Here is a 9,910-nt window from a genome sequence, read left to right on the forward strand (position 1 = left end):
TGTCAAAGGGATGATGTTCCGGCCATACGGGCCTTCAGACACTTTAATTGTGATCTTAATTTTACTTTAAAGCTTTGGACCTCCTGGGTCGGTCTTGCACCGTATCCAGGAGGGAAGGGAATTTTAACAATCCCTCTCTTGATGTGTGTCATCACACATCATATATGATCATCCTATGGGAACGCTTCGTCTTCTGGGTCAAAATTACCAGGTTCGCCTGTCGGAGTTAATAGAGCCGTGTTCACCACATTTCTTTTGTCGGGTGATATGGCAGTATCAATCAACCGAGTGAGAAGGGCTCTGATACATGGAATACAACAACAACCACAGAGAGTAAGAATGGCTGTAAACACTGCAACAGAAATCAAAACCGACATCACCAAGTCCTTATACTTACCAAACATGTCAGTCCTGCCATCCCACACGGAAGTGTCTACACCTGAATGATCCTTCATGTTTTTGTTGAGTGTGCACAAACCTTCCAGGGCCCTTGTTAAAGTGCCATCTGCTGCTGTGTTGTTAGGGATGAAAGTGCAACATCTATCGCCGATGTGAGTGTGTTTACGGGGTCTAAATACACTAAGGAGCTAGTACCTTTGTCTGTGGGATGAGTGGGCTGAAACATGTACCAAAACCAGGGTGACAGAACAATTAGCAATGCAAGTATGAGTCCACACAAACATTTCCATGATCCGTACATACGGGGCCCCCCAAACAGTTTCTCCAACCAGTCCATTTTCTGGAGAGTTCTTTGAAAGTTCTTTTGTAGAGTATTTTTTTTTAAAATTTCTATATCAGTGCTGCTCCTCGGAGATTTCGTGTTTTTGTGTGTTACGCGGAGAGGATCAGGACCACCCCTGTCCTCCCGTCTTGCCTTAACAGTGTCTCAGAGGTGGTGTGCGCCCCCTGGAGATCCCTTATCGCCGGTGTCCTCTGGACACCTGCGATGATCTTCTCCTGGTGCTGGTCCCGTGCAGGCTGTAGGCTCTTTACTGTCGCTGAGGTCGTCCTGGTCGTCAGATTCCCAGTTGTCCTCAGGAACGATGATCTCTCTGTCAGGTGGAGTCGCCTTGGCGCAGTGATGGAGATGGAACCACGCGTGATGACCTTCGATCTTCACGGCGTGTGATGTCTTTTCTGTCACCCGGAGTGGATCGTACCACCTCGGATTCAGCCAGTGGCGTTTGAACCTTTTCATCCACACCCAGTCGAGATCTCTGGTATCAGCACCTTTGGGTAGCGGACTGCAGTCCAGTCCAGTGCTCTCTCTTGGAGTGTCACAAGGTCATCCTGGGTCATCGCACCGGCCAAGTCATCATCAGTCTGTTCGTCAGTGTCAGCGTCCTTCGTCTGTTTTGTCTCTGCTAACAAAACATTGTAGGGAGTGAAGCCTGCTGCGGCCTTGGCTGCTATATCAGCTTTATTGTTTCCCAACGAGTCTTCATCAGTTCTGCCTGTGTGTGCTGCACATTTTCTTACTGCAAGCTCGGTAGGTAACATGATAGCGCGTGCAAGTCTTTGTACCAAGTCTGAGTGTTTGCATGGTGTTCCTGATGTTGTTTTCCAGTCAACCCTTACCATTTTGGTCAGTTCTCTCGTGCACAATCCATAAACATACATTGAGTCAGTTACGACTTCTCCTCTCTGACCTTCCAGCAGTTCTAATGCTGTACCCACTGCTTCCAGCTCAGCCCTTTGTGCTGACATTCTTTCTTTATCATCTAGACTCTCAGCAACTTACTGTTTTCCAATCTCTTCCTTCTCTCTCCACAACCGCAAAACCTGCTTTCAACATTCCTTTCTCCATGTCCCTATGACAACAACCATCCACAAACAAAACTCTCCTATTGCCTGAGAGTGGCTCTGTTTTCAAGTCTGGTCTAAACCTCACATCTTCCTCAACTCGAGGGGCACAATCATGTATGGGAAACGATCTCACTCCCGACACTGCAAGGTCATCTGGGGCTTGGAATGTTATGTGTGGTTGTAGAATGATTTTTCTCAATCTTTGTGTCCGATGTATGCAACTACTCCATGTTCAGAAAGAACACTGCTTTACCGTTCCCTCTCTGTTGAAACAAAACTGCATTCACAACCCCGTTTTGTTCAACAACTTCTAGAAAGAATGGTTTTCTTACAGGGAGCAGTGGTGTGTTGGACCGTGAATCTGTAGGAATCAATACTTCTGCACTTTTTAGGCCTTCAATTGTGTCTTTGATGCCTAAAGCAGCTTCTGGTTTCATATGGTATTGAGGTTTATAAATGTAGTTGTGAGAAAATGACAGTTCAACAGGGGGAACGTCAAGTATTCCTACATCAAAAGAATGTTTTTACACATGGGTCCTAAGTTTTTAGCCTGACTCTTTAAACGTACTGCTAGTGAACAATGAGGTACAGAGGTAGATGACATCATGTACCAAGTGATCTGGGAAGGAGTCAAATCAGCAACAGCAGCAACACCCTCTGGGTCCACAATAATGTCTGAAGTAGCTACAGTTAAATCAATAGTGGACGAACAATGGTCCCATCTCTCCTGGTAGGCCTCGTCAGGGTCTTGGCGGTAGTACAGGGTAATATGAGGCGGGTCAGGGGGAGGCACATATTGTCCACATGCATCAATCCACGGCTTCCACAAAAAATGCATTAGTCCCAGAGCGGATCTCTTCTCAGGTTCCAACAACAGCCAATAGATATGAGCTGGGTCAGCTGGCTCATCAGGCACATCAAACGGATGCAGCGCATACATTGTACAATCCGAGGCAGGGCTGGCTGTGTTTACAACTGTACCATTCGGCAAAGTCACAATAATTCCATCCGATTGTTTTTGTGGCGGTTGCTGTGGATACTGTGGGGCCATCAATGGCGCTGGAGCCAAATATGGCGCCTGAGATCCTTGTGGATGGTTGTGAGGTTGGACTTGACCTCCAGTCCATGGACCAGGGGGCTGAGGGACATAGGGCTGATAGCCAACAGCTCCTTGAGGACAATTGCGAGCCCAATGTCCTTGTTGTCCACAGACATAACAACAATCGTTGTTGCCAGTGCGGGGGCCTCCCCTGCCTCTACCACGGCTACCGTGACCTCCTCCCTGACGAGGTCTGCCCTGATAAGGCAGTGGCTGTTGATAAGTCACAGGTTGCACAGACATAACCCAAGCGGGCATTGTGAGACCAGCTGTTGGAGCGGCGGCTGAGGCTGAGTTATCTGAATGTCTTGTTTTGAAATTGTTTTTGCTATTCCATGTGTTGAGATTATCATTTTTGCAAAGTGCTTTTGCTACTGTTACAGTATCTGGATGTTTTGTTGGTACTATTTCTACCCAATTAGAGAATGTGTCTATTTTCACTATTCTGGTTTTGGAAATTTACCTCCTTTTTTGTCTTCTGTTTTATACAGATTATACATACTGCTCAAAAAAATATATATATTTTTATTATTATTTTTTATTTATTAGTGTGCCATCCCTCCTGTTGAGGCATGGCGAATACGCCATTTTGATACGAGTTGCTCACCAATCTCTATTCTATCACCACACCAATTGTCCGGTCATTTGGAATTACCCCGTCAGACTAGTTCTCTGTAGAAAATTCTATTTGGTCCAAAATCTGCCAAAATTCATTATCAATTTCAAAATGGCAGACTTCCTGTTGAGCTGTTGATATGAGTCCACGAGACTTTTTTGTGAGGCTTGGGGTGTTACATATATGGGTGTGACGAGTCTGTCGACTTCCAATGCTCTAAGCAAAGCGGGATCTGGGGGCTGAATTTTTCAAATGTTCCAGGTGGCACAGTTGAGCCTTTTTTCCAATCACGTGTGATTCCTCCAAATCATCACATTTGTCTGATGACCATTGCAAAAGTTATGTATGTTGCAAAAAGTTATGTATATTTAGCCCCTCAAAAATGCGTTTTCCCATAATGAAGAAAGCATAAGAGTTAATAATAGTTCATAATAGTTTTATCATTAATTCACAATTCACACACAAACACCACAACAGTGAATTCTAGAAGTCTCTTCCATCATAATCTAATATTTAACATTTTCAAAGAGATTCAGATTTTCACCTGCAACCATATCATCACCCTGTGAATCCACTAAAATCCTGCTCTGGTGTCTGGTGTCTCCTCCTAGGTGAATGTTTTTACTCTGTAGTTCCTCATCATATATATATATATAAAATACAAATGGTCCGTGCTTGAAATAGGTCATAAACAGATGGGGTGGCTTGTCTCTGGTCAGTGCAGCTCTGTGATCCTTACACAGTGAGGAAAAGAGAAAAAAAAAAACTTTTTCACACACACACTCACACCCTTCAGGATAAGCTTTAGAGAAGACAACACATCAGGGAAGATGGTCTGGTTTTTAGGGCTATGACATTTGAACCATCTGTGTTCTTTTTATATGATCTATAAACATTCTATAACATTTTTAAATCTGATTTTGTTAGACGGATAACGTTTTTGGTAGACAGTCAAACTGTCATGTCTCGCATGATAAGATAGTTTGTTTTGACGTAATATCACAGACACTGTGTGCAGTACTTTCAACGTTAGTGGTTGAAACAGCACCAGTGAAGCCTGCAGTGCTCCACCGAGGCTCCTCCCACCACTTGTACACACAGACAGCGCATGTGATTCACTATCAAGTTTCATAAACTAGCCAGATTATGCCTGTTAATCATTATTTTGTTTATGCAAAGGTAACAATCTATTATCTTAAAAAAAATTGAGAATAATTTTCTTAGTTTCTTATTTTTTAATTTCTTGTTTGAGGTTTTGTTTTCTTGTAAGCTGACTCTTTCCAAACTTCATCTAAATGTTTAGTCTAGTTTTAGTCACTACGTTTGTTTAGTTTAGTTTCACTAATCTATTGTTGATTTTATAAACCATTTAATTCCTGGACCTCTGTAAAAGGTCTTAAATTTCATTGCACACATCAAATTCTAATTTTGATCCTCAAACTCTCAAGTTTAAACTTCTGCCTCTTTGTTCCTACTGGAATGTTATTAACACTGTGTGTTTGAATCCCTTCATTCTCCCACTGTGGGTGTGTGTTCTCATGGTACGACCTTGGCACGCTGAAGTGTATTTTACGTCGCGACACGGCATGTTCGTCATTACGTTGAGAGTTTCCATGTTTGTAGTCCAACCTAGCGCCTCCACAGCCTCTCATTCCTCCACCAGCAACGTCTGGTAGAAGCAGAATGGGATCGGAGCTGTGGATTCTGTTTTCTTCAATGTCCTCGGTTTCCATAACAGCTGTTTGATAAGGAGGAGCTCTGATTCATGCATATACACCCAAAGTATTTGTTCAAGGATTCCTTTGATTCATTTATTTCATCCATTTACTTTATTCAGTTAATTTAGCAATTTTTATTTATAGATTTTTTAAGTTTAAATTCCAAATATGATAAGTTTATTTCCTCACTAAACACACTAAAGTAGTCTCGAACATTACTTAGTTTTCGAGCAGCTTTAAAAGGTTGCTGTTTTGTTTTTGTGTTATCTCGTCTGAGGCCGTTCAGTGTGGAGACGTGTCTCCTACACACACACCGAACTGTCTCTGCTTCCCTCTTTCCACGTCCGGGCGTGCAGCTGCTGAATTCCTATTCTCTTTTCGGTTTTTTTTTTACTCCTGACTGTCTCTCTTGTACTTTAAGTTGTATAACTAATTTTACACACTCTTCTGATTGCAGTTTTCATTTAAATCTGTATTTCTTTTGCTTTACTGTTTTAGATATTGAGTCAAGCGAGGGTGAGTTTAACTCATAAATTTGTATCACCAACTTCATCACTAATTAGTTTTTGTACAACAGCTTCCCATATTTAATTTATGTTGCCAGTGCGATCTCACTTCTTCCTTGAAAGATAAGCTTCTAGGGCACAGGAGTAAGAGCCGTTTTAGATTTTACCCCAATTTCACCTGATGAGTCAGCAATAAGAGATTATTTTTACTCCCCAGATAGAGCTCAGTTGACACCGTGATGTTTTACCGATCATCTGGGTTTCGAAAATAATTTCTCTTCATACACACAGTCCTTTGGTCAGTCACACAGTCACTCGAGTACTTTTTGTTGTTATTTATATAGCGCTTACCATTTTTGTGTGCTGTCATAACCTTTTTGCATCTTTTTAGGATCCTTTTTAGTTTTTTCTTTAATCGCATCTTGTAAAACTGTTATTTTATTTTATTTTTTTATTGAGGCTCCCGTCGAAGCCATATTTTGTAATCAAGTTATCCAAATGTTTTACATTTTCTTTGCTGCAGCGTTCTACATATTTCCAATCTTTACAATTTAATTTATCGTGCGGTTTAGATTTTTTGGTGTAAAAGAGGGCTCTAAATAAGGTGGTGGCTTGGTGTACACTTGCGGTGGTGCAGAGGAGGCTGGTGCTTGTGTGGTAACTAGGAGCTGCTTCCTTTTCTTTTGTGGAAGTTTCTCCGGAAGACGGTCCCTTATATACGGGTGTCTGACTAGGTGGAGGCCCCTCATCCTTGTGGGCTCCCTCCAGTTTGATCATTGCGTCTCTGATTCCTTTCAGTATGCTAATGTGAATCGCAGAGGTATATTATTTTTCCTTGGTATTTATTTTGTTTGCAAAATAGTGACCTTTTGGCAAGTTCTTTTTCATATTGGAGTTTGTAATGGTCCAAGGTCATTTGTTCAACAGTCAGTTGGTTTTTAAATCTCTTCAAGAATGGTCCTGTGTCATGTGCTTTCGGCCACCATGGCTTCTTTTTTTCTATTCCTTCAAAACATTTCAGTCTGTGTCTCAAGGTCTCCGGTCTCTGTATGTTGTCAGATGATGTCAAAAATCGCTTTACAGCGTCCCACATATTTTCAAAAGTTGCCATAATCTTACTTGTTGCTTACAATGTTATATTTACACAAATTACCACACTTCGCTGTCTTCGCAGGTAGAGGTCAGTGCCAGTAGTGTCCACTCCAATAGAGGAAGCTTCTACACAGCCGGAGCTGTGCGCCTCTACTCTGGGGGTTATTTCCCGGAGCAAAACACTACTTTTTCTACCTTTGATAAAACAACGACAGAACTATTCCAACCCACAATTTCCCCACAGAAATGTGTATTTTTCAGAACATTAGCCTGATGCAAAAGCACAAACACACATGAACCTCCCACACATTTCCCTTGTCAATAAAACATATTAATACACTGCAGGTTTCTCTTTTTTTTTTTTTTTTTTTTTTAGCGCTTTTCTAATCTAAGCATCCCAGATGCTGTGCCCCAGGCACTCGGTAGGATTATCAATAATCCTCCGAACTAAGTTTGGTAGTTCCCAGAACTTCAAACTTAGCGGGTCCCAGACCCTTGAGTTCCCAGAACTCCTGATTATAATGGATCCCAGATCCGGAGGTCCCAGACCTCGAGAGGGTTCTAATAACCACTCTCCTTCGGCGAACCCCAGGCTCCCGGTATGAAACTCCGTTATTCCACTCTCAAGTTATTCAACTTTTATTATTTTTAACGTTTATTCTATAAAATTTAGCACTATCTCACGGCCTCAACTTCACGTACCACAGAGCCAATTTAGAATCGCCAATGTGCAGTTTTCGATGAAACAGGAAAACTGCTTACCTTACCCGGGTGGTCGGCTCTGGGAAACGTTGGGCTGGAAACCGATACTCACTGGACCACTTCGTCCAAAACTTCCTTTTCCTTACGATTGAAGAATCCTGCCGACAACGCCAAATTGTCCTTTTTGGGGGCCCGCTCCCCCGAGGAGGGACAGCTCGCTCCCCGTGTAAGGAAAATGGGAAACCACAGTGAGTTTAAGCACCAAACATGAAACTTGAGAATGAAATCAACACATGAGTTTTATTACAAAGCAATATATATAAAACTTACAGAAATATTTCTGGGTTCGAAGAGCCGTTCACCACACAGGTGGATCTTGCTTCTCTGAACCAAAAACCGGACCCAAGTGGATACGGCGGAAGAAAATGGCAAAAGAACCCTGGCTCAGAATTACTGCCTCCTTTTCTCTATCTCCTCCAAGGTCTTCCTCCTGTCCCCTCCCGTGCTTCTCCAGTCACGGGACATCAAAATGGAGGAGTAAGCTGGTTTGCACCGGTTCTTATCAATTTTAGCAGGCCCCAGCCAGGACAACTACAGCCCAAAATCAAAACAATTTTAACAAACCTTTTGAAAACACGCCATAGAAACGCTGCTAAGTGTCCTGCGCACCACAACTGTAGTAATTAGTTGTTCTGCACATGCTCAGTAGATGGACAATGAGAACATCATGACTCCCAGTCCATATTCTCCTGGGACTTGTTTTATAGTTGACAGTCGCTATAATAACAATCCAACTTGGCGGTCTGTCCATAAAAATGTCCTTGTACTTCCATTGTTAATGTTCATAGCGTTTATAGTTCTCTGCACCCATGTGAGTCTGTTTTCACACAAGACAAAATGCTCCAACATGAGCAAATGAGTGGAATGGAAAAGTGTGTCGACCTGTGAAGGCTCTCATTCCTCCCACCTCTCTCTTCGACTTTGTCATCCTCTGCTCAGTGCGGTTCTGAGGTGGAGAGGGAGTGAAGGGCGCCTGATGGAGACGTGGCCAAAAGGACTCTGCGGTGACGATCACACATGACTGCTTGCTGCTGTCGTCCATTCAACACACGCACCAGCGTCTGGAGGTGTGCTGAGCGCTGTGAGGCTTCTCATATGGTCCCACCAAGGACTAGGTGCACACACACACACACACACGCACACGCACACACACACACACACACACACACACACACACACACACACACACACACACGCACGCCGATAATCTCCCCCTTGATTTCGTCTTTCTAGTTCAGTAGCTTTTGACCTCCCCCCCCAACTCACTGCAGCAGAATCACTCTTAATACTCTGACGGAGGATGAAAAATATGTCTCCGCCTCAGAAGCTCCAGCAGCCAAGTTCAGATCGTAAATCTAAATTAGTAGATTCCAATAATTTGGTGGTTTTACTCAGAATAAATGATTTGAAAAAAATCCTAAATAGTGGTGTTCTGCTAAACACTAAAAGGTAATTCGGGGGTGGGGGGGGGTTGGATGAATTCATTTCTGTGGTGGAAATACATTTTGCTTTTATCAAAACATTATAATGTGAAAAATTTGCTTAAAGATCATTTGCATGGTCAAAAAACAATCCCTTTGACAAAGAAGAAGTCGGGTGGCTCTTAAAAATGACTTCTTTATTGTCTATTGTTGAGGGATCAAAAGGGTAAGACTGTGTTGGATGCATTTCATGGTTTGACAAAATTAAGACATAGCCAAAGTTCAATATAAGTCTTAGCAGCTGAAAGGGTTTTGACTGACCCTCAGTCCGCTGTTCGCTGAGCCACTGACGTCAGTTAGCTTGTTACCTTAGCCCGTCAACTGTGAGCTGTGAATCCGTCCGAGCAGTCCTGAATCTCTGAAAACAGACGAGATCAATGCACTTAATCCAAGACCACCGGAACGAGTCCTGGAATATCTGCATTTTTCTATACGGCCAGGATCGCGCTGGACCTGGTTTCAAGAACAATAAATCTAATCCTCTGACATCACAGAGCGGATGGGGACAGATTTCTTGTCTGAGACAAATAAAATAATAATAATTCTGTCCTGTTCCATTCTGTTTGCAGCATGTTTAAAGGCCCGTCCATCGTTTTCTCTGTCGGACCATCTGCTCAATGCAATCTGGCTGATTGGAACCAATTTGCAAATGACTTGCGACACACGCACTGTTCCACTATACTTCTCTCAGAAAATGTCAACATTTGTCAGAGTCACTCCACTTACCAGATTACTATAAATAATGCTGTGTTCACTGCTTGAATGTAACTGCTGCAGTTTCTCCTCTTTTACTTCACTCACATGAAAAAAACACTATGATCCTACGTAAT

The sequence above is a fragment of the Blennius ocellaris genome (genome assembly GCF_963422515.1).
Source record: "Blennius ocellaris genome assembly, chromosome: 9".
NCBI classification, from domain to species: Eukaryota; Metazoa; Chordata; class Actinopteri; order Blenniiformes; family Blenniidae; genus Blennius; species Blennius ocellaris.